The 26735-nt window shown below is 41.1% G+C and overlaps 1 protein-coding gene across 1 annotated transcript in view; it reads right to left on the reverse strand.

The window, feature by feature from the left end:
• The window catches only part of slc38a4 (solute carrier family 38 member 4), a 37347-nt gene extending 30433 nt beyond the window's left edge, over window positions 1-6914 (reverse strand). Inside the window, exon 1 of the mRNA XM_069700163.1 lies at window positions 6828-6914. The gene's annotated coding sequence lies outside the window, so the exon portion shown is untranslated. The remainder of the gene's footprint in view (window positions 1-6827) is intronic.
• Between the last annotated feature and the right edge of the window lie 19821 nt (window positions 6915-26735).

A 26735-nucleotide genomic window follows, 5' to 3' on the forward strand; every position in this document is an offset into this window, starting at 1 on the left:
CTTGTGTCCTTGTGTGGTAAACGGCCACCGAAGTACAGCGAGCTGAGAGCCACACATGCTCCTCCGGATGATTCAATCTGTGTGTGTTTCCACTCGGGAGGAATTTATCATATGCAGCACTTTGAGACAACTCCCACCCTCTTATGTATTTCCTTCCATCACACTGCGGTTACACATTTTACATCTCCAGAGCATGAGGACGGACCATCAGGACAGGCTGTGATCCACCATTAACATCTGGCTTCAAGAAATCCAGAGGTCATTTTCATACATAGGTCAAAGCTAAAAGCCAAAAACACATCTTGTAGGTTTCCACTTCACATCAACCTGTTTTTTTTCGACACTGCATTTTATCATAGAAATCCACCAGTTCATAGTTCTCAGACATGATAGTTGTCGTAAAGCCTCACAAGTCTAGTAGTGACTAAAATTCAGCTGATTATTTCTGTAGTTTGTTGTTGTATGCATCAACACCTGCTAGGATCATTTTAAGCACTTTTACATATTCGTTTTATGTTATATTGTTTTTGCAGTTTACAGCATATCTTAACTGTAAAAAAAGAAATCTGTGCTCCATTGTGGCTTTATGTTTGGTTAAAATTTTACAACTACAACTACACTTTTCTTTTTATTCGGCGGTTGATATTACCATCCCTAAAGCCTCGTCGCTAGCACGGCTAAAAACACATGGGTCAAAAAAGAAGAAAAAAGTTGGTCTTTGCTTGTACCATTGCACTAATTTCACTCCTTTGCTGTTCCAATAACTTGTTCAGCGGTCGAGATGTCTGAACACAACTCAATTCATGTGAGCCAATACGTCTTTGGCAGAGTTTATATGATTTGAATAATATAGAACGCATGAGCATAAGAAGATTGTGGTATTTAATTGAGTAATTACTGAGTTAGACTTTATATGCTCTTCCTAAAAGAAGTTGTGGAGGCAGCGCTTATCTGCCGGTCGGATAGCTTCAGAGACTTCCTTTCCTCCACACCAGTCCAAATCTTAGTTTCTTGTCGCTGCCTGAATTTATGCAGAAAACTGATTCTCAGAAAGAAGGCAGAAAATCACAAAGAACATTTGGTTTGGTTTCAATCAGGATTTCTATCTGGTGGAGGACACTGATCATTTACATTAAAACTGTTACATAGAAGTGGACTTTTCTATGACGGATCTAAAACAAATCAGATTCGTGGAAAAAAACAACAACCATATTGACAAAACCTCTCTGACTCCAGAGTTGTCATGTGACATTAAAGGCCGGCCAGCCTTGAGTAAACACCGTATTGGCCTTTTGTACATAAGCCGAGTGTTTCTTAACCTGTTGTGAACTCTCTCTCTCTTCATCTTATCAATGAGTATTGATCTGCCAGCTCGTGCGCTAATAATGACGACAACATCTTGTTTAGTATGCAATTCCTCTCGAGTACAAGGTTTCGACCTCGACTCTGGATCAGTCGGGAACAGTCGGATCTGACTTCAGTTTCAGTTTGACTGATATGGAGCTTAAACACTAAAAAGGTTCAGTCTGTGCCGTTGTCCACCACAAAAACATCCTCTGACTGTAACTGGAGAGCACAGCCCGTTTGCTCATTCAGCAACCGAGCACATTTTCAGAATAATCTGCTCCTTGTTTCTCTTGTTTGCAGCATGTTGAACTCTGACTGTCCTCAACAGACCATCACAAACACTGGGTACACAATTCTGCACATTTCTAAGTTCTTCACCGAAGTACAATCAGAGAAATACACACAACTGGCCTCACTACCTGTTTAAAGATATCGGGCGACTGTCATCTTCTCCCCTCCCACCTGTGACATGTTTATCTAATGCAATCAAAGTAAACAGTATTAAATTAGCCCAAACTGAGAGATACCTTTCTACATTAGGTAAGCATTAATTTGTGATTTAGGTCAATTTAATTACACAAGATGGTTCATTGGACCTTTCAGTGACCATGAACTTGGTGTGTCCTGGTTGTTTAGAGGCAAATTGTGGGACTTTATGAAGGGGTGTAGTGCTATTTGTTCAAGTGTGGAGTGCATCTCTCTCTGACACACACACACACAGTTAAGCCGTGGTTCCTTTCCACTCATTTTTACAGATGAATTTTCCAAACTTTTCCGTAACATTTTGCCCCATATCAATGACGTTAGCTAAGTAGTTTAGAAAAGGAAAGACCTACATACCCGAGTGGTTACGTTGTTGAGGGGTAAAATTAGGCCCCTGAACCACTGGTCCTACAATGGCAAGTTTACATACAATAATCAGTCATGTATATTTCTATCATTTTTATTCAATAAATAGTGAACAATATAATCATGTGATGGAAAAATAATGAGCTCATCGTACTTGTCAAATATTTGTCTATCTGTTGCACAACATCTTCCTATTGTCTCAGAAAAAAATTACTGTTGCACAACATGGTTCTGTAGTCTCAGTTACGTCTCTGTACCTTTATCTTGTGACCTACGACCTCACTCGGTACTATCTACAAAATCCGATATACAGAGGAAGTGGGGATGACTGTCAACTGTTTGTCACACTGTATATAAGATGAACTACGGAGGAGAGACTTCGAGCAATGCTGGACATCTTTCTTTGAGTGTACATGTATTTGCTCCTTCTTGCAAGAATAAATGTCCGATGTGTTTGATTTTGAATCCAGCCTCGGAGTAATTTTTCTAACATCCTGTTATTTTCATCAGTTGTTTTGTATTACCAATCTAAGGTGTTTTGTCTGATATCAGTGACAAAATGTTCCTGTAAATATTTCAAAATACAAGTTTTGTTAAGAAATGAAGGGTTTCTGTTAACTGAAATTATACAGAGCTTTTAATTTGCAACGGATACAAGAAGTGTTGTTTGTTTTAACAGTGTAATGCAGTAACTTTAACAGAGTAAACGGGTCAGGAGAACTGGGAGCATAACATTTTCTCACTTGGAGAAAAAAAAAGTGTACATAGTAAAGAAAGAAAAAGTATAAATATACTCTATCTTGACATGCACAGGAACAGTGTTGGCTTCATTTACCTTTACTTGTAGCCGCTAGCATTGACTGATACCAGGCTGCAGGCCTGTCACTGGACATGTTGCATTCTTTAAGGAAGAACATGGCATTTAAAAAAGGACATGGGATTACCTTTAAATACTGAGCTTGAGGACTCTTGCATGAAACTGCTAATAAATAAAATGCATGTGACTTTTTTAGGTTACCATCACAGATTACGTGGATCTCCATATTAACAATGACTTTAATATGACAAATATTATAATAGAAGTAAACTCGGTTGTCAACACGAACCGCACACGTTGTAAAGGTTTTGTGGAGTGAACAAAGTGCTGAGGCAGCTGCATCGGCAAACATCCCCTGATGTTTATATGATCTTCAGCAAGACACCGAACCCCTGCAGCTGACCTCTGACCCCTGACCACCATGTTGGCCGAGAAAAAGAGGCAGAATTCCCCTACGTGGATCAACAAAGTTTTACATGAATAAAAAAACCACAAACAATCCCACATGCATGCAGTTATTAAATCACACATTCCAGGTTGGTGAATTATGTAATCCTGCAGGTATGAATTGGCGCCTTCTTTGATTGTAGGGCGTATCACTTTCTCACATCTCAATTGAAAGTGTTGACAGTTATTTTTGGAAAGCTGACAAACCTATGGGACCCCCCCCAACCCACCACCACCACCCCGCTAAGCAGCAGGGGCCGACCTACAGTTGTCATTTAGGTCTCCTCACAGCCAATGAGGAGCCAGGAGCTGCGGCCAAGCTCCGCCCTGCTGACAGGTGTTCGGACTTGTGCTGGAATTTCCTCCTCACCTGCAGCTTTGGTAAAAGTTACTGTAGAATGTTTTAACAAAATGTGTTAAAGTCTACAGGTGCAACATTAAAGGGGCGATCCGCTGATGTTACACATGGAGGTCGGTTTACCAGCCAGCCAGCCTGAGAAAACAGCTGGACAACTACGTAACTATAATCTCTGTGGAGGCCGCTTTTACACAACCTGTTCAAGGCGGGAATGTTGCTCCGTTACTACGCCTTGCTGTTCTGTATAAAAAGGTACGGATACTGAATGGGAAGGTGTTATTGTGCCGCAGTGAAGGTGGTCACAGAGACAAATTGGCACCATGTCGGCTCTCCCTTTTACAAAGGCATTGAGGACCAGCATTTCATGGGACTCCAGCCCCACACTGTTGTGTCACGTCACAGTTCTGACTCTGGAACATCAGCAGGCTATCTAAGGGTGCTTTCACATCTACCTTGTCTAGTCCGGACCGTTGGACTTTTCAGTTTGGTGCAAACCAAAGTAGCAGGTGTGAAAGGAGCCTCAGACAACGGTCTGCACCAAAGGATCAGAATTTAGTTTGACCAAAAGAGGTGGTTCCGGTCCAGATCAAAACAAATCATGATTTGGTTTGTTTGCAGTGTGAAAACACGGAATTTTTTTTTTTTTTTTTTTTTTTTTTTTTTGGACCAATTATAGGGCATCAAGGCAGCTCATTAAATGATAGAAAAAGGAAACGAACCAGAAAAGAAGCAAAAATGAGCCATGTTAGCACGAGGAGAAGAATAGAGCATCTAACTGGAATCTGGTCTGACAAAGAAATCAAAACCCAGCTTTAAAAATGCACAAAAATAACAAAACGCACTTTCTGAGAGGAAAATTGGTGTCGGTTGAAGCACCATAGTGGCAATGAAATGAATCTGTTCATTCAGTTTTCTGTGTTAAAACAGAAAAGGCTACAGGCTGAAGTGTCAACACACCGACGTCAGACGCACGCATGTCCACAAACCAATCAATGTAAAGTACAAGGATGTAGGTTCGCCATGCAAAGTTCTAAATGCACTCGCAGAATTGCAAAGTAAAGCCAAAATGAACCAGATCAGATGTTCAGAATGTATCAGAAACATGCACCTTGGTTTGGACCTTGAACCGGTGTTTCAGTTCTGAAAAAGTCCCAAAAGTCCCAGTCTATGGCAGCATTGTCTCGATCAGTGTAGAAAGGAAAAGTCGCAGTAATTAGGGGTCTTCTTTATGGAAGCATTGCAATATCTAAGTATGTAAAACAGGCAAATAAAAGACACTAACAATGTGCCTGGGAAATGAATTATCCGGACCAGGAAGTAAAAGTCAGGATATTTCAACTTCTAAATTTTCGTATTTTGATTATTTTTTTTAATAAACTTGAGTGTTGTACGTCCTCAAACCTTCTGGAAGTGTACTTTTAAAGAGCTGGAACGAACCTTTAAACGAAGTAAGTAGCTTTTACACACCTCCATTTAAACTTCATCCAATTCACACTTTACTTTGTAATCCTTTTTAAAAGCAGCCTTAATCTTTCTTCAATAACTCCAGTCTGTGTTGCGCCTTCACTAAAGGTTTCATCATCACCACACACACACAGCATAAAACTTGACCATGGCTGGAGGTGGAGCTTCATTTGGGGAGGCTACAACCAGATCACTATTATGCAAGTCAGGAGCAAACTGCCCTGGCTTTAAAAGAGTACATTCACTGTGTGGCAACCGGGTATTTTTAGTGTTCAGCGGGGCAGCGACAGAACCTGAAGTCACCGCTTAAATATACCGAAGCCCTGATATTCTCCGGCTGTCTGCGTTTTCAGTCCTGAGCTGTCAGTCTGATGTGTGCGGCCGGTGGGCTGCTTCAAATAACGGAACCAGAACTGACTCGAGAAAATAATGAAAGTGGAATATTATAGTGAAGAAAGTCACGACAAGCGACGCAAGTCTGAAAAGCAGCTGAGGAAAAGCAGATTTTGGAAAATCCTCAACATTACTTGTTGTCTTGCCAATTAAATTCGTCTGATTTTCCACCTCTGAGTGACTACAGTACGTGCAGTATACACATGATCACTTTTACAACATAACCTAAAAAAAACCAACCTTGTTTCTGTAGTTTTCAGAGAAAAGAATCCACTCAGGGGAGTCCAGGAGAAGTTTTTAGAGCTTAAATCGAGTTAAAATGAACTCCAATAACTTATATAATGTTTCCCATCAAAGCATGGCATCAATTCGAGCCTGTGATTGCAGTCATAACATATTTGTTAGTCCTTAGTGCGCTCTGCAGGCCACACTCCGCATGTTACATAAGCCAGCATCCATATTTGTCAACCTTTTATTTACCTTTTCCCACAATCCACCACTGCCAAACAATGATCCATATGATTTCTGCGCTGCAGACACACTGTGGAAGCAGACACTGATGATGCAGACTGGGAACGATAAAGACTCGCCTTTGTGTGTTGCCTTTTTGTTTTTCAGTGAACGCGGCGAGGCAGTCGCAGCAAGCAGGATACAACGGCTCCACGCAAAAAAAAAAAAAAAAAAATCACGTTTCGGTCCGGATGATCAACCGGTGGCTTGAGAGACTTTGTAGTTTTTGGTGACACTGAACAATGACCACAATGAAGCGAGATTATCTCTTATGATAAATAAAGACGCGTGCCTGTCGCGTCCACGCTGCTTTATGTTGACTTCAGGCAACACCCTGCAAGAAGCGCTCCACAGACAGCTGCTCTTTAAAAGACAGCGGGCTCACTTTACAAACACGAGAAGAAATGGTAAATGAAACAAGAAAGAAGGCTGTAAAATCAGTTAAATCCACGGACATCAGAGTCTGCTTTTTATTTTCTTACATTTTCTAATTGGGGCTATCAAACCTCCAGGCTGAGAAATAACCGGAATTAAACTGCCCGCTTTCCGCGCGTCAAACATGGTCAGAAATTAACCATCTAATCACACGAGGGAGAGAAAAGGAATAAAGAAGAGATGTGGAAGGAAGTTTTGGGGTCTTACCGAGTGTGTCGGAGCGGCGAACAGCTGCAGCGGGCGGAGGAGGAGGCGGACTACTGGAAACAAGAGTTGAAGACCCTTCCCATTTAACAAGCAAGGAGACTCAGTGGAAATTTCCATCTGCCATGTGATGATGGCAACCTTCGAAGCGTCGTGTTACGCCACCGCACGCTGCTGGGGGCCCCTTGTTCTCTCCGAGACCTCTTTTTTTGTGTGCTCCAGGTACTTAAAAGATACTTAAAAGCTGGAAAACATCTTGTGGCCATAAATTAAGTGGATTGAGTCAACAATTTCCTCATCTGAAAATGTGTAATCTTCCCGTATGGTAATCAGTAAACTATACATATTTGCAGTGGCTAAAGTACGATTGCGCAACGTTTAAGATAAAAAAGAAAAGAAAAAAGAAAAGGTTTATTCAATGATTGCGGTCGTTTTCTGAGTCAGATCCTTTGTTTACATTCTGGCTGACCACGTTGTGGGAGGAAAGAGCTCCGCACTGCCCGTTCACTGTAGTTCTGTTTTAAAGGGAAAGCAGGAGCAAAGATGGGAGTAGTGTCAGAAATAGTGGAAGAATTTCCCTGTAAACCTTCATTTAAGTTTTCATGTGGTGGACAGTCTGAGGATCGTTTACCTTTTCAGAGGGATGCATATTATTATTATTATTATTTTATTTTTTTACTTCATTCCAATTCAGAATTTCACAACAAAAAACAAAAAAAACTCTCCTGTTTTAAAATGTTCATTTGTTTTCAAGGATTGAACCATTAACCAGGATGTGAATACTCATTAAAAATCTGTGTATATGTTATTTAGATGTATTTATTCAACTGAAATGACATTTGTATTGCACCATTCAGAAACACAATAAAGCATCGAAAAGTGATTCACAGAAGAAGATACAAAACTTAAAAGTATAGTCAAAATAATAAAGAAAAAAACAATGCAGCTGTAAAACAAAGATTAAACAACGGCAACCTCAATTAACATCAATCTAAAAATACTATTCCAGACTCCCCGTACGTCTTTGTAGGAATAACCAGAAAACAAAAAAGTTTCAGACTGGACATGACAACATCAGGCGCACAAGTAAAAGAGTTATAAAAAGCAGGTAACAATGTATGAATCTTTGAAGAAAAATACATTTCAAAACAATACGGAAAATGAAAAGAGCTAAAAAAATTAGTGTAGAAATCGTTTTTCCTCTTTAAACTCTTCCAGGTGTCTGCAACAGGAACTTTCTGATGGCTACTTTTTATGTTTAGTACATTTTGCTTCTCTTCTTACCAATAATCTGCCAGATGTCTACAGTGTGGTCCTACTTAACTCCTTTTCTCTGCACTTCGCTCCTCAGAGTTCAGCTGTCAGTCAAACAGCGTGGGTGGCGCTCTCATTCTTTCTTTGATTTGCTGCAGCACCCTTTTCTTTGTCTGCTCACTCATCGAGTATTTCTGTTGCACAAATCTCTGTTCTTCTTCCATTTACTGCAGACAAACCTATGAATACGAACACGGGACTCTCTGTGCTGGAGGATTTTTTTTTCAAAGAAATAACGACTCCAACGAGTCCATTTAAAAAACAGGCATTTATGTATTTAGGCATTTCTAAACATTTGTAATCCCATTCCACATGAGATTAAAAACACTGCTGGCTGTCAAACATACTACACTAATATGCGGTATATCTTCTAGTAGCACATTCACAAGATCAAAAGAAAAATATAATTTTTTTAGTTTGAAATACATGTTTATTTGCAAAAATTGAAACAAGGTGTAGAACAAATAGCAGGGAAAAAGCAGGAAATGCTACGTTTATCCTGATAGATGACTTTTTTTCCCCCATCTTGCAGACTTTCACAGAGTAACTGTCTCACTTTAATGTTTCATATATGGACAGTCAACTTAGTTTTTGTGCATTCTTTTGGTTTTATCCTCCAGTGAACAACATTTTCCCAGGCACACAGTAAGTAACCTTTATTTCTCTATTATTGTGCAACATATAAATACTTTATGATCATTGCCTTTGAGTGGCCTTTCTTCTGACAAGGTAGCTGTCGCCCAGCACCTCTCTTTTGCTTCAGCTTGTACTGACTCTGAAACTGGTTGGTTGGAAACTCAGAACCAGAAGCCTCTGAAAGAGGTTCAAAATGCACAAACTGTTCTCATTCCAGGGCGTCAAATACTGCAGTTTCATCACTGCGTTTCACACAGTATTGAAACGCAAGGTGTTTTAGGTTTAGGCACTAAAAACCACGAGGTTATGCTCAGGAAAAGATCATGGTTTTGGTTTAATGTGACACTGTTGCAGTTTCTAATGTTTAGGGATCAAAACTTATTGATTAGGGTTAGAAAAAGATTATGGTTTTGGTTAAAGATAAGTACTTTCAAAGTTACACATGTCCTTTAAGTTACTTTCCATAAGTTACATAAAGTAAATACATTCCCTTACCCAACTAACTTACTCATGCAAGAAATCCATGTTAACTTTTGCTTTCTTACGTACTCAAACTTCAATGTCCAAGGTGAAAGTCCAGTATTTGTTCCATCCAATACCCCCATCGGCCTCCCTACACAAACTTTGTCACTCTTTCTACTCGGTCAAATGACCTTCTTCTTCGACCCGGGCAGTCTTGGTGCCTCCGATGCCAATGACTTCAACAAAACGGCAGTAGTTTATTTGACGCCGTACAAATGAGAACAAGCTGATATGACCACATAAAATGCCAGAAGTCTGATCCCAACGCAACATGTCCCAGGTGACAAAAATCCTCACTGTGTAGAAGACTCTGAAATAATGGGGCAGCTACATTCATGTAGAACAGGGCAGAGCCTGAAACAAATACTGTATACATACCCGTATATTTAAGGAATGACTAATGTTTCTGGGATAGAAAAAATACATCACCTATGTCTGACTGAAGATCACTGATGATGTTTCCTGATCAAAAACACAAAAGAAGAATACACCTGAATGTTCTGGGCGGCCACTGAGTTCAGAAATAACCATGTAGGGCAGCTCACAGCGCAGCAGCTCGACTTGTTCTGGTGCTGCGTGACAAGAGTTGTCTCATGTTCTGAATCACAGCACAGAAACTCAGTAAAGCATTTCACGTGAGAGTCGGCCTGCTTCAGCTGACAATGATTATGAACACTTCAGACTTCTGTCAACAGGTAAGTAGTTCTTGAGAACATTTATGCTCATCATTGACCCTCCATGTGTGCTGTGTTCAACGACGAGCTGTCTGCTGGTGTCTTTTTCCTCCTCTGTATCATGTGAGCTGCACGTGGCACTGCTCTTATACTTTTTGTCTATCAATAAGTAAATATTGTTTACAAAGCTGCTGCTCTAGCTGCTGTACATCTGTTGCAGTGGAGACTCTGTTTCTGAGACTGGAGGATCTGCAGGCTGAGATTCTGAACTACACGCCAGAACTATTCGAAACTCAACTCACAAAGCCGTCTGACCCAGTTATCTGAAAGAGAACATGCCTTTCATATCTGGAAAAGGAGACAGCTGAAGGTTGGTGACAACACGGCGGCACTGCACAATGTGTGCCTCAACTCCACTGCGTTTCTCTTCACACAGTATCCTACGCATGTTTCAGGACAGTAACGTTCATTTATGAATGTAGTAGAAGAGTTGAATTTAAGACTTTTATGTTTAAATTATATGATGGTGATGATGGAGTGAAATGGCTGCCTACAGACTGCACCCCAATTTTAAAATGAAAACGTATAATGTCGACGTAGCCATGGAGCACATCGATCAGCTCAAACATTGTGCCAGCAGGTCTGATGAGAGCCTCGGCTTTGTCATTTCAAACTTAAAGAGTTGCTCCTTGTGTCGATGTCTTTTCAGTAACTTCAGTAAAAACACCACAGCTGCGTGTGTTTAAGCACTGTAGCCTCCAAAATGTTCATTTTCCCCTGATAACAGAAAGTTTAGAAAAAGCCAAGATAAAGTTATATTGAATAAACAGGCACTTATTAAAAACAATAATAGTAGCTAGTCTGAAGTTAAAAAAAAAAACCTAAAAGCTTTTCAAAAGTGATTCACCTTATTAGTGTTTAATAAATTAATCTGAAGTCTGTTACAAATGAAACCCAATTCATTAATCAAAAATAACAAAATCATTGACAGACATGAGATTATAGACAATATTAGTAACTTCTGTTGTCCAAATATAATAGCAGACATAAGATTAACATTGCAGTAGGGTGTATTTTGAATTTACACTGAGATGACTTGGTCTGAAGGCAGTAACCTGAAAAGCCCTCACCTGCATGAACTTGAGTTAGCTGCTCCACTTTAACCCTTTAACCTCCAACAATAAAGATAATGGAGCTCACATGAGCTCTTTATGCAAATTACATTTGACTTACATGATGAAAGAAGCAATAAAGACAGTGTGATAGTGGATTATATTGCTCCTTTTTTTTTTTTTTTTTTTTTTTACAGTTGTCACTTTTCCGTGTTTTTATTCCTTTATGTTGAGCACATTGATTGTCGTTCAAGTGCAAAAGAAAAAACATGTTTCATCATGTTTGCGGTCACAGGTCTGACTCAATTTTCAATTGCATATCTTGGCTATGAAGGAGGTGATCTCACTTTTTTACCAGGCATGTAAAGGCTTCGCTACCTTGAATGAGTCACACAGTTGTAGAAAAGACACAACCATGTTTAAAAATGAATCAACGAGAGCTGACTTTGTGCAGCACTTCTGTTGGATGATTGCGACTCAACAACAATGTCTCTCCAACTCGTTAAGAGTTAAATATGCACGGCGACAACTGAACCAGCAGCAGCCGTCCTGTCCACTCTCTTCCAACAAACTTGATAGCTTGAACTTGGAACGTAATATTAACAAATAGAGCTTACATAAACTGGGGACTGGAGCGTACCTGTTACTGTGGGGAGACTCCCATTGAACAAACCAGTCAAACAAAAGCTCTCGTTATGTAACCGGCACAGAAATGACATGAATGCACGCGGCAACTTTCTCCTCCTGTGTTGGAACCATCGCTGGGACAAGCTGACTTCACCGCACATGAAGATGAAGATGATGAAGTCAGACAGGGAATTGAAACTTTGAGCCAGGCAGTGCCTTGCTCAAGGCCGGAGAGACATGTGTTATGTAATCCCACCATGTTTTCAGGATAATAACCACATCTGTGTTTTGATGCAGTTGAAAGTCTTGCAGACAAACAGCACAGGAGGGCGAATGGTCAGTATGTGTTTTTGTTAAGTCCAACATCTGCCCGCTTGATTTAGCATAAAAGAAGTTCTCATCTGTCCGAGGGAGAGAGCACGGACCCTCACAAAGACCCCTCACCTCTTACAAATGGATGTTTATCCAGATGGATGTTATTTTGACCATTAGAGCAAATACAGACTAAGAATAGATTTATGTCTCAACACCAATAACTGAACTGCAAAACACTGAATTTACCTAAAATTAAATTTAAATTGAAGCTTTTCAAGAGTTCATTAAAACAAACATGTCACCACAACATGGACAAATACCATTTTATTAGAGTGGATACTGAGTCAACAGATCTCCCACTAAGCACTCATGGCTCCATGTAGGTTTGCACAGCAAAGAAAAGTGTATTTTTTTCCAACCTTTATTTACCCAGAGTGGGTTCATGGAGTATATAACAGTTTCAGTAACCGAGCCTCACACTCACACACAAATACACACATTCAATTTTTCAGTACAACTGCAGTCTAAATATATGACATGAATACATTTGAAACAAAGTCCACAGGAGTTCAGGCTAAAGATTTCCTCCACTTAAAACTAGTGGCACTTAAAGGGTATGCAATTCTACTAATTTAGATTAGAGAATACTTTTCTTTTCTTTTATATGGACAGGGAGACAGCAAATAAAGGGGGAATTGAGTAGGGGCAGGACATGCAGTAAAGGTCCACCCAGTGAAGGAACCGAACCCGAGGCTTGCTGCTCAGAGCAGATGCACCCACGTGGGATGTGCCCTAACAACTCAGCTGTCGGATCGAAGAGCATATACTTTTTGGGGAGAAGTGAACGTTGGATCTGACTGATCGGATTGGAAATCCACAGATTCGACGTCCCGCCTACCGATAACTGTAACCTGATTGCACCACAGGCCTGTCAATCAAACAGACACGCCCCCAGAACTCATCTTTTCAAGGCTTATTTTCTACTTAGGATAGGATTATTTTTAGACGGACTCCTAGAAAACTGATAAGAAGGAGAGACTTTAGCTAAGTTAAAACTTTAGCTTTAGTTGTGGGATGGGAGTCTATAGAGCTGGAGGCTCTTTAGAGCCAACCTCTGGCGGCCCTCGTGGTATTGCAGCTTGAGGCATTTACACCCTGGCCTAATTTTTCAGACCCGGAACCATGTCCACTTTATTATAGAGTTTATGGTAGAAACTCACCAACTGTGAACAATAGAAACCTCCCGCCAACGTGAGCAGAGTGCAATGCCATGTTAGTATGTGACAATTGCAGACTTTAGAAAAAAATGAGGCATAGTTCTTGCTCCGGCATCAATTCCTCCATATTTGCTGGTGTTGTGTCCTGGCTGATTGGTGAGGTCATCACACTGTAGTATCATGTGATCAATCTGCAGGACTGTGACTATCAGATAAAGAAAAAAAAAAAATCTTCACCTGAGATTTCGCAACAGTTTATAGCTGAAATATTTATGCCATTCCTATTTTTCTGTTGCTAAAGTAGCACATGGAGGCGAACCTTTAACTTTATTATCAGTAGAACTATCCTCCCTCCCTCATTATGCAGAATTTCATTGCCCTTTCACACTGTGCAAACCAAGCAGAGGAAACTGAGTTTCCTTATCTTAAAGTCAGACTTGTTCAAATGTGTTTGCAAACATCACACCACAGATCTTATCTAATAGTGTTTTTATGACATATTTGACCACAGCTACTAACTAGAAAGTGGAATTTTCTAGGACCATGGTAAAAAAAGACTTTTGGAAAAGGATACGATTAAACCGTTTAGTCTTTAGTGGTTTTCGTAAGTGTCCCAGTGTGTTGAATCTCTTTCATTGTTAATTAGTGATCGTTTGGAGAACGCTTTTTTTTTTTTTTTATATCTACTTTAAATGACAGCAAATATTTTCATTGTTGCACATTGTTAGAGAACAGTGTGTATCCTCCGCAAGCAGTTGGCGTTCCCCTTGGTGAATGCTCCGAGCCCTCCTGTGTGCCCCTCATGTCAGGGCGACAACACAATACTGCAAGGCCTTGACATAATTTCCCGATTCTTCCGCTTCTCCGCACCACCTATTAATTTCTGAGGCTTGTTACGGAAGGTATTATGCAATATGTTTTTCCGACGCCTATTTTTCAGGCCCCTGCTCACTAATGGGTCTGGGGGGAGCTTTTCTGGTGGCTGTGGCTGTTGTTGACGTTCACATGCTCACCCCCTGCTCCCTTCCTGCTGACGGAGTCCGGCCCCAACAAACCCAAACAGGCCAACGGTCGGCTGGGTCGGAGAGACCACCGTCACGACGCACACGTGTCCCGAAACAAGTTTGGAGAAAACAGGGGACACGTGGAGTTTGTCAGTTATTGCACAGCATGGGTTATCCGGATCGTAGATTTATTTTTGTTTGGAAACACGGCAGACAAAAGAATTATTAATCGGCCATCTGCTGTGAAATATTTCAAATCCGGATTCACATTGGTTTGTCTGAAAAATAACTTTTACTTGATGTCACATTAACCCAGAAGGAAAATGGATAGATCTGATATGTTTTTATCTCTTTGAAAATTTTAAGAAATACATGAGAGCCTTAGACATTTATAACATGTTATGAATCATGTTGTGAACATGTTTGCAAAGAGTTTTTACATCAAAAATACATTAAATATTTGCTTAAATGTATTTATATTTCTAATTTCTAATTTATATGTATGACTTATTAACATAATTCCAAGAACACATCTCACAATTATGAGATATAATTATGAGAAAACGATACATTATCAATCATGACTGCTTGAAAGGAATCTCTTATAAATAAGCTAATAAATATGACCTTAAATATCAGTGTGTTTATTTTTATCAAAAATATTTTGGAAAATGTCATGTTAAAAGTAATCATTTGTGTAAACAGATGTAAACTTTACACAACAGAGGAATTTAAATTCCACAGATACAGTATGGGCTGCAACTCCAGACTCATTTGTTACAATTTTAGAAAATGAAGTATGCTAAATTATCTATCCTTTTTTTTTGTTTTTTTTTGTTGCTATCACAGGGGTATACTGACTGTCACGTGATTAGTTTGATACTTGACACATTTTAAGATCCTGATTGCAAGTTCTAAGGAGTTCCCCTTTTAGCCTAGCCTACACATTAGTTTGTGTTTATGAAATGTCATATTAATTATGACCCAAGTTAAATTTTTGTTCTTTTGTGAATGCATTGCTTTTCTGTTGTTTTGCTCTTCAACAACTTCCGAGAAAAATACCTTTGTCTTTAACAAGTCATTCACTGAACTGAGCTGTTAAACCACTATGTCGACTCAATAGTTGCAAACTGTCTTGTGTTTGAAAGACACAGTTGGTTTATCAGAGTGTGTTTTTGCTAAAGCTGCCAGCTGAAAACAGCAGAGCTGGTGGTATTTTTCTCTGCCTACGTTTCACTATTAACCTTTCAGATTATTCACTCATTTTCATTATTGGTAATATAAAAATATTCACTTTACAGCGTTAAAATTGATGTCAAATAAGCTAACGTGGATAAAGGTCATTTGGGTCATTCTGGGAAATGTCCCTCCTTTTCTAAATGCCATTAAATAAGGTGATGCTTGTTTTATTTTGTCCTTTTCCTTTAGAGGCAGCGGGGGAAAACTTGAGAAGTGTCATGTGTCCATCTGAAATATCATTTGCGAACCATCTTCTATATATTCTATACTCAAACTTACTAAAACTATAAAACTATTAATTGTAAAATTCATACCACACCTGTAATTTTAAACATTTCTGACCTGATTTTGATATTTTTGGTCTCAAATACCCTCCAATAACCCTCAATTTCCAACTGTGCACCTAAAATAGCCATGACCATCAGAGTTCAGCATCTGTAAAATCTAAATATTACTATTCCCATATAAAAATAAAGACTATCTGGCAGAGCTCAAACTTTGCAATATAATCCTCTGACACAGGAGCCAACAGGCAGACTTCTCTCTGTCAAACCCGAAAATAACCTCCATTAGCTGTTTGTCCCCACGTGACTGACGAAGGCAGCCGCCAATTACTGTCACCGCTGTCACATGAACTAATCATATTGGTCCCTGTAATGTCTCCCGTCCTCCTGGAACCAATGGGGAACCAATGTCCTGCTCAAAGACACTTCAGCAGAACGGATGTCTGACCTTGTTCTTCCATTCAGATGGAAACCTCAGTTCAGTCTGTTGCAGTGTGTGCAGAAAATGACACCCATTTGGTGTCAATTTTCGCATCTTTGTCGGGGTGAGAGTTCAAGGGTGCCAAAAGCTTCAGACATGTTGCTCAACACGTCCGACATTTACTGTCCATCAAACATCAGTAGGTGGAGTGTGGAGTGCAACCAGAGCAAATACGTCTGTTAGCACAACCCCAAAAGGGCCTTGACTGCGAATCAATCCATTACTTTGACAGTTTGGCCATTTCACCACCCCATGACCGGGCTGCAAGCAACACTGACATCACATTTTAAAAAGTAAACTTGCCACTAAAGATTTGCCTGTTTACACATCCAACTGATGAAGAGAACATTTGTATTAAATTGGAGTAATATATCTGACATCAGCTTCACTTTAGTTTGTCTGCCACGTGGCGCTAATCAGGTTTAATACTGTTTTTAGAACAATAACAATATCAGGATAGTGATAAGTATGAACCAAGTGGAAGTTAAACAATCAAAACTGTTCTAACTTTTGCAGAATGTTGTGCGTTCATGTTGGATCCCTTCACTCATTGTAAAAAGTTGATTAAGAAAAAAAAGGTTTTTAGGGCCTTTACTTCCTCAAAGCACCCGGACTCAGTGCAAATGTCTCCGATATTTCTGTGTCCTCCTCTGGCTTGTTTTTCCTGCTGTGTCACCACTCATGATGAGGAGTTGTCCCTCGTGAGAGCGTTTGCACAAACAGGGATTTGTCCGACGGAACGTCATGCGGCAGTTGTTTTCACAAATTGAATTGTGCTAATTCTACAGACAGAGCTGCAGCTCAGGAGGACGAGACGCGATGCTACCATGCGAGCGAGTGGGTGGGCGGGTGGCCGGTCAAAGCCCTGTACTTTTCCATCAGGCAGCTGAACAAATGGCAAGGGCCTCTGGAATTTTCTAAGAGGCCGAGCCTTATCAAGGGGAATCCGTTTTTCCCTCCTTCTTCTCTTTGAGCTTTTGTCCGGACGGTCGGGTGTGTGTGTGTGTGTGTGTGTGTGTGTGTGTGTGTGTGTGTGTGTGTGTGTGACTAAAAGAAGCCCCTGAGTGAGAATGTTATTGTTTCCGGAGCTGCAGATGACACGCTTATTGGAGGATCTGCTACGTGTGTGAGGGCGACACTTTGTCTGAACGCCTGCCACCTGCAAAACGGGCACCGCCACCTTCCTGTCAACATTATATTTTTGGATTTGACCCTCTGACCTTAAACTGGTCTTAAGTTGAGGCCATCCATTTGACTAATCAGAGAACTAAAATATGTGACTTTAAAAAAAAAAAAAAAGCATAATTTTTGCATAATTCTGGAGGAGAAGAAAGAGCTCCAGAAATAAATGAATTTAAAGCAGGTGAAACCAAAACTGTTGCAGCTTTGTGTTTCATTCAAGGACACATTCAGGCCTCATGACCTCTACCTGGAATGTGAACTCCATAACCTCCCCTGGGACACACCTTTCCCCAGTGACTGTGTGGGTGTGTGTCTGTGTGTACAGACACACAGACACACACCCACACAGTCACACGTGTGTTGTTGGGGGTTGTCGTTACATACAGCGATGAAAGCATGATGTATGATATGCGCAGTAGTTTTTACCTCCCACAGTTGTCAGTGCGAGCACACTTGTGTCAACATGGTGGTGAAGGAAAATGATCCCTGACAGGAAGGGCCACACACACACACACACACACACACACACACACACACACACACACACACACACACACACACACACACACACACACACACACACACACACACACACACACACACACACACACTAATCTTGACAAACAGGCACAAAACACACAGAAAATTCAGGTACAGAAACACAAAATGAATGTGACACTCTGAGCTACAGAGGATAAGTAGAAATGCCAGAAGAAGAGTTTCTTTACAAACAGCAGATGAGCAACTCGTAAAGTGACTTTTAAATTTTTTTTTTTTATAGTGAATTACGCTCAGTTGTCTTTTACTCTGAGAAGTGTTCCCAGGAGAGCTGCTTTGATGTGATTTTGGGACTGGAAATAATATTATAATGAGCACAGGTTTGATCATGCTGTTCTGGGAACTTTTATTGTATTTCTCTGGTGAGCTGCTGGCCAGTCTCATGTACAAACTTCATGAAAGTCAGTAACACATTTAATAAACTTCTGGGTCTCTTCTGGGTGATGTTAAGTTTGAATATAAATGTTTCTGATTTTGCAGTAGATGTTGTCTTGTCATTTTGACAGTTATTTTCATGTTTTCTGTCTTTCACTGCGCATGAGGCTTAACACTGACTAAATGTAGTGAACACAAGTCAAAATTATAACTGAATACATTAATAGATAATGCAATCCGTGAAATAATTAAAATGGAAGGAATAAAACTTTAGTAGAAATACAACTTTATAGTTGTCCATTAACAAATGAAGAAACTAAATTAAATGCATTGTATTGTATAAAATATAAATACATAAAATGAAAAATACATACAAATAATATAAAAAAATATTATATAATATTACATGTAAATGTATAAATGTAAAATATATAATTCTATATATAAATTCTAGATAAAACTACGATGGCGCCGCGCTAGCGGCAGCCTGTTGCAGCAGCTCCCCTCCCCTTGTTATTAGTATTATTAGTATTTTTAAGCCTTTCTTCTCTCTTCGGAGTTGTGTTTTTTTTCTTTCTCTCGTGTTCAGTTAACGGTCCGTAATGGACCGTAATTTTTCCACGTTTCTGGCTGGGGGCTCTGTTATTGTTTACTCTTGTGATCAGCTGATCGTGCTGAGTAGCCCTCTACCTCTACTGCTGCTGCCCGGAGCGAGGCCTGAGATCCCCGTTGAACTTCGGAGAAGACGGCGGGGTTGCAGAGCTGGAGCTAAGATGAAGGCGGAAAGGAGGAAATACAAGCCAGCGGTACCGGAGATCTTAACGGGGAACGTGAGGTCGTTGGCCAACAAGACGGACGAGCTCGGTGCTGGTAAAGACCCAGAGGGAGTACCGGGAATGCAGCATCATGTGTTTCACCGAGACGTGGCTGCACTCACATTTCCCGGACCACAGCGGGTACCCGGCTTCAGGACTGTTCGGGCGGACAGAGACGTTGTTCGGAGCGGCAAGAAGAAAGGTGGAGGGATTGCAGTCTATGTGAACGAGAGGTGGTGTAATCCCGACCACGTGTGTGTGAAGTAACGTTTCTGTAGCCCGGACATTGAACTGCTCGCCGTGGGGATGCGCCCTTACTATTTACTGAGGGAGTTCACGTCCTCCATTGTTATCGTTGTTTACATTCCTCCATCAGCTGACGTAGAGGCAGCAGTGGACACCATCCACTCCACTGTGTCTAAACTACAGACTAAGCATCCCGGTGCATTTTTGTTAGTTACTGGAGACTTTAACCAGTCTGGATAAAGTACTGCCAACTTTGCACCAGTATGTGAACTGCCCCACAAGGAACAATAAAACTCTGGACCTACTGTATGCTAATGCCATGGATGCATACAGTACTACTGCCCTTCCCCCCTTGGTAGATCAGACCACAACCTGGTCCTGCTGACTCCCAGGTATGTTCCCCTGGTACAGAGGCAGCCTGTAACCACCAGGACTGTGAGGAGGTGGACACAGGAGGCTAAAGATGCCCTGCAGGACTGCTTTGAGTCCACGGACTGGAATGTGCTGTGTGGACCACATGGGGAGGACATCAACAGCATGACGGACTGTATCACAGAATACATTAAATTCTGTGAACACACCACCGTACCATCCCGGACTGGACACTGCTTCCCCAACAATAAACCGTGGATCACCAGTGACCTGAAGGTGCTTCTTAATAAGAAGAAAGCAGCCTTCAGGTCTGGGGACAGGGAGGAGCTCAGGAGAGTGCAGCGCCACCTGAAGGAGAAGATGAGGGAGTGCAAGGACTCCTACAGGAGGAAGCTGGAGGCCAAACTCCAGCAGAACAACGTGAGGGAGGTGTGGACCGGTATGAAGGAGATTACTGGGTTCAAGGGGAGAGAGAGACAACCAGGGGGAACCTGGAGAGGAACGACCAGGGGGAACCTGGAGAGGAACAACCAGGGGGCTCCATGGAGAGGAACAACCAGGGGGAACCTGGAGAGGAACAACCAGGGGGAACCTGGAGAGGAACAACCAGGGGGAACCTGGAGAGGTCCAATGAGCTAAACTGTTTCTTCAACAGGTTTAGTTCACCACCCTCATCTGTCTCCTCCACACCTCACACCTCCCAAACACCTCTGCTGCCTCCCCCTCTCCCCTCTGCGCCCCCTGGTGAACTGCATAGAGCCCTCAATCTCAAAGGGCTCTTCCTCCATCGACACCTCGACCCCCCCCCCTCCCACACACACACACACACACACACCTCCCTCACCCCCCTCTCTGTGACGACTGGCCAGGTTAGGAGACAGCTGGAGAGAATCCACCAGCGCAAGGCTGCAGGACCTGATGGCATCGGCCCCGGGGTCCTGAAGACCTGCGCCGTCCAGCTGGCTGAGGTCCTACAACACCTCTTCAACCTGAGCCTGAAGCAGGAGGAGGTCCCGGTGCTGTGGAAGACGTCCTGCCTGGTTCCTGTCCCCAAGAAGACGACTCCATCTGGCCTCAACGACTACCGACCGGTTGCCCTCACATCTCATGTGATGAAGGTACTGGAGAGGCTGGTCTTGGCCCACCTCAGGCCGCTGGTGAAATCTTCTCTGGACCCTCTGCAATCTGCGTACCAGCCTCGTGTGGGAGTGGACGACGCCATCATCTACCTGCTGCAACGAGCTCAGTCTCACCTGGATGGAACCGGTGAATCTGTGAGAATCACTTTCTTTGATTTCTCCAGTGCATTCAACACCATCCAACCACTGCTGCTGGGTGAGAAGCTGCAGGTGGTGGGGGTGGATGCGCCCACCGTCTCCTGGATCAATGACTACCTGACAGGCAGACCACAGTTTGTCCGTCTGGGCAGTGTGCTGTCTGATACGGTGGTCTGTGGTACTGGAGCTCCACAGGGAACTGTTCTGTCCCCCTTCCTGTTCACCTGATACACAACTGACTTCCAGTCCAACTCAGAGTCCTGCCATCTGCAGAAGTTCTCTGATGACTCTGCAGTGGTCGGATGTATAAGGGACGGACGGGAGGAGGAGTACAGGGCAGTAGTGGAGGGCTTTGTGGAGTGGGCGGGAAGAAATCACCTGCTCCTGAACGTGGCCAAGACCAGAGAGATGGTGGTCGACTTCAGGAGGAAGACGACGGCTCCACAACCGCTGAGAGTTCTGGGAGAGGAGGTGGACATGGTGGAGGAGTACAAGTACCTGGGTGTCTCCATGACAACAGACTGAACTGGAAGACCAACATCAACGCTGTCTACAAGAAGGGGATGAGTCGACTCTTTTTCTTGAGGAAACTTCGATCCTTCAATGTGTGCAGCGAGATGTTGGAGATGTTCTACCATCTGTTGTGGCCAGTGAACTGTACTTCGCTGGGGTCTGCTGGGGGAGCAGCATTGGAGCCGGAGACACCAACAGACTTAACAAACTGGTTAAGAAGGCCGGCTCCATCATCGGCTACAATCTGGACAGTCTGGAAAAGGTGGTGGAGAGGAGGACGCTGAACAAACTATTGTCCATCTTGGATAATCCTGTCCACCCTCTCAACCACCTGTTGCAGGGACAGCGGAGCACTTTCTCCAAAAGATTCCTCCAGCTCCGCTGTCACAAGGACAGATACAGGAGATCATTCCTGCCCACTGCCATAAGACTGTACAATAACTCACCTCTGGCAAAATCCATCACAGTACAAAAACACTGTTGACTGTGTTTCTTGGTTGCTTGTATATTATATATATAGATATATACTGTACTGTATGTATATATATATATACATATATATATGTTGACTGTGTTTATTGGTTTGTTGTATATAATATATATAGATATATAATGTACTGTATATATACTGTATATACTGTGCATTTTAAATTTATATTTTTTACTGCTATTTAATTTGATTGCTTTTCTATTATATTATTCTATTCTATTATTTGATTCTATTGTTTCTATTATTGCTTCTGTATGTATGCTGCTGTGGCGAAAAAATTTCCCCTCGGGGATTAATAAAGTATATACATACCTACCTACCTACCTACCTACCTACCTACCTATAAATGTACTTATAATGTTATACTCGTTATTTTTTTTAATTATTTGCTCATAAAACTTCCTACTTAATTTTCCTGTTTTCCTTTTTGTCTTGATGCACTTTTGTAGCCCGACTATGTCTCACAGCTTCAGTTTTCTTCACTGTGATTATCATCTGGAAACCCTGCTCACATTAAGATTTGCTTAGAAATTGTGAAAGTTGACCAATCAGCGACCAATGGTGGTGGCTAAGGGTGATGACACTGAAGTTAAATGCGGCATTTAAATAAACCTGACATGACTTCACTTTGCAGTAACAACCAATCACCAGCAGAGCTATACCTCCTGCGCTATCCAGTCTGGCACGAGCCATAAAGGATAACTGTGTAGTGACAACATGAATCTGGGAACACTGCCAGCTAAGATGCCTTTTTTTCTTCATATCTTATCAGAATCTTCCTGATCGTCTACATTATATATTCCAGGTGATGAGATCTGATCTGAGTCCGAGTGGCAACCCTTATTTTCAGTTTCATCCACATTAGTTGCTATAGTAATGACATTATGCCCGAAGCAGAAGTGGCTGAGATAAACAAACCAAAATGGAGGTTAATGAATGGAAGTGAATAAGTGACTTTTTGTTTTATTTAATTTGACTTTATGAATTAGGAAACATCAAATCCCATCCATAAACAAAATGTTGTGCATATCGAAATAAAATCCAAGATTAATTTCTCAGTCCTCTGTGCTGCAGAGTTTGTTTCAGTGGTTCACAATTGTGGTCCACAATTTTTTTGCAAAGAATTCATCATGCTCATTATAGTCATTGAATTAACCATACTTAATTCTGTAACTAATGTGTTCTTCATGTTTGACATCATGAATAAAAGACTCTTGATGATTTCATGAGGCATTAATGCATGATGTAATGCTGAAGTCATTGATAGTTCATTCACCCTTAAGCAAAACATAATATAAGTCTTATAACTATAGCGTGACGGGGTTCCTCCACAACACAGGGACAAATAGTTAGCTCATACTTTGGGATTCCTCTTATCTGCCAGGGATGTACAGTCCACATAGTGAAAAGGAGCTTTGGGTGAAGTAGAAGTACCTCATGTGTCCACTTGAGAGTGCCACTTCTCTACAATAATAAAACCAGCGGAGGAGTTCAGTACAGATATTGACTGCTGTGGTTTCAATCATCTTAACTGTTGTGTATTAAAATACAAACATGAAGAATACTTAAATTGTATAAGTACTAAGTAAATGAATCCAAACTATTTCACATCCTTGAAGGATTTAGCTGAAACCAAAAGATTTTAAATCCTACAGAGTGAAGCCAAACTGCTTTGTCAGCACGTACAGTAAAACAAAACTGCCTCTGAGCCCCTGGATTTTTTGTCAGACAAAAAGACCTGATTTGAATGAGACAAAGGACTGAAGTTTTTTTAAAGCTTTAATTGGTGTTGGACTGCAGGATCAGAACGGAGAACGTTAGTCCGTGGGAAATACCGCACACAATAGACAGTAAAAAGCTGTCATTGTTAGCTGCAATCACAAAGACCTAAATCTGCCAAATGTATGAATGTGTACCACAGCAGCCGGAAGATACTTTAATCCTCAGAAATGAGCAGCTCTAATGGAGGGGCAAGTTCTCTCCGTCTTCTCATCATGTTTCTGCTAACGGCATTTTGCACTCTTCATTAGCCTCGAAGATTCGAGGAACATTTGTGTATTTTGCAGTAATCTGGTGATGAGGATATTTTATTATTGTCCCAGTAAATTACACTGGATGAGAAAGTGAACTAAATGGATTAAATGTGAAAACTTCCAAAGCTCTTTTACATTGTAAGCAATAAAATTCTCAACGATTTTGAATTTACTTTCATGCTGTGACTACAGAGGTCAAACCTGTCAATCACAGAATGGGTGTTGCTGTCAGATGATTCAGTTCAGTTTGTGTCGGTCACTTTTCTTGGTCTGTTCAGACATACAGAGCTTTTTATATTCTGCCCTCATTTCCAAGAGCCACCAGATGTACATACTGACAAACACACACCTGTAACAATGTTTGTGTTCAAACTGAAAGAAAATTTGAAATAAATGGCACAAAAAAAGAGCCAAATTGTGCACAAGAATGTTATGAATGCTGCTGTTTCTGATTGCAACTAATGACAATGATGGGAAAAAAAATTCTGCAAGGCAGGAAATGAAAATTGATTTGCAGTCTCTTCAGACACAAGTACTGCACAATGTAAAGCAAAGGACAGTGTTAGATTTAAAAAAGAGAACAAAAATGCAATAAATTTGTGTGGTCCTGGTTCTTGTTCCAACTCTGACAGCAGTGCTCTGCATGACCTGCAGTGTAATGGTCTTGAGTTGATTAAAGGATTTATTTGAAAGATGAAAGTCGAATTTACTGTTTTTACGTTTCTGCAGCTCAAAAAGTCACGAAAACCTGTTGTTAGAATTTGATGTTTGATCCTAAATCAGAGATGCAGCTCAGCTCATCACAACACATTAATTTCCCTCCAACAAAATGTTAACAATGGATGTTTTTGCTACTTTATATTGACACAGATTTGATTAAAAAGTCATTTAAATATAGAGTCCCCTTCTTTTTCAGATGCGCAAATGTGCGCTAACGAGTGACTGGTAGGAGTGACTCGTTGTCCAGGTGCTCTGTTTTACATGAATTGTTCATACATACAGTAAAAGGACTGCAGGTGTTGAGCTGTTATTTCAGTCTGTTCTTTTGTCTTTTAAGGTTGAAGTTGGAGCCAGAAGACAGAGAGACCAGAGAACAACTGACCAGAAAAACATTTTGTCTAGAACAGGGGTCTTCAACGTTTTTCAGGCCAAGGACTCCTAAACTGATAAAGAGGTGAAGCAGGGACCCCCTACTATATATATATTGTACAAAATGTTTTTTATATCAAACTGGGCCTAGTGCCATGTATAAACATATCTTGTTATTGTATCTTCTTTTCCAAAAATATTGCAGTGTGCGTCCTTGTGTCTGGGATCTTAGTCAGCTGGGCACTGAATAGGCTCTCGGCCAATCACAGGGAACCTGACAGAGCCAGCGTGTAACATGCGGCCTTGATTGGCACAGCAGCGATAGGGGCGGGTCCTCCTCTTTGTGTGCAGGAGACTTGGAGGGACACGTCCAGGTTAGTGTGAGTGAACCGGTGTCCAGCTTGAGAGAGCTCCCGTCTGTCACTGAATGTGTCCATTTCTGACTGAAAGATAACATCTTCTGCCTCCATTTATCCATTCGCTACAATATGTTGGATTCATGTTAATGTGTATTTAAAGACATTTAAATTTGTGGGGAAAAAAATGGGGGGGGGATATTAAAAAAATATGAAAAATTGTCTAATCAACCAAAAATTTCACGACCCTCTGCAGTACCCCTGCGGATCCCATAGGGATCGCGGATCCCTTGTTGAAGACCTCTGGTCTAGAAGAAAAAAAGAAAAACAATAGACTGGAATTAGCCAAAAGACAAGCCAGAAAGGTTCTAAAGTTTTATGGACAAATGAGACAAAAAAATTAACTTTAACCAGAGAAACACACGACGTGCCCACAAATGTCAGGACCTTCAGACATGTAGTCAGGATGCTTCTGGAAGTGACTCACTCGACTTTATTGATTTGATGAAGAGATGATGGTAGCACAATGAATACATAAGTAAACATTTTTACTCAGCAATTCGTCCTGCAACAGTTTTAATCAGGGACAGAAACTAGAAGGTGTCAGACTGAGTCACCAGATTTAAACCCTTCTATTTTTATCAAATCCCTTTTTACCAAAATTTGAGTCACTGGTACAAACATCAACTGAAGGCTTTGAAAGTCTGGAAAATAATGACCAAAGAAGATGCTTAGCTATGTCAGCAGGTCGTAGACTTGACGCCTTCATAACAACCAAGTATTAAACTTTATTACTTTTATTTCCTCCTTCTGTTAACTTACTTTTGCACATTTGAAATAAGGGGAGTCAACATTGAAATGCCTCTTTGTTTGAAATGACAAAACGTATGTGCATAAACAGCATGAAATAAAAGCTGAAAGTGAGTCTCTACTTTTGTCGTGTTTTGATCTCTAATTCTTAAAGTAGCACAAACATTAAATTTCCCTCTACTTCCACTTTTAGTGGGAACTGTACATCCAAATTTCACTCCAAGCTTCCACATGACACAGGTCTGTCTGTGTTGTGTTCTCAGCTCAAACAGTAAATACTGTGGGAGTGGGTTGCTAGTTTTAGGTGATGCTCAATTAACACATCCCCTTTAACCTAAAAAGGGTGAAAGGTCACATGAAAAATGACTAA

The sequence above is a fragment of the Brachyistius frenatus genome, unplaced genomic scaffold (assembly GCF_029030835.1).
Source record: "Brachyistius frenatus isolate BFR_SWC_R1_liver_20210118 unplaced genomic scaffold, ASM2903083v1 Contig_32, whole genome shotgun sequence".
Classification (NCBI taxonomy): Eukaryota; Metazoa; Chordata; class Actinopteri; family Embiotocidae; genus Brachyistius; species Brachyistius frenatus.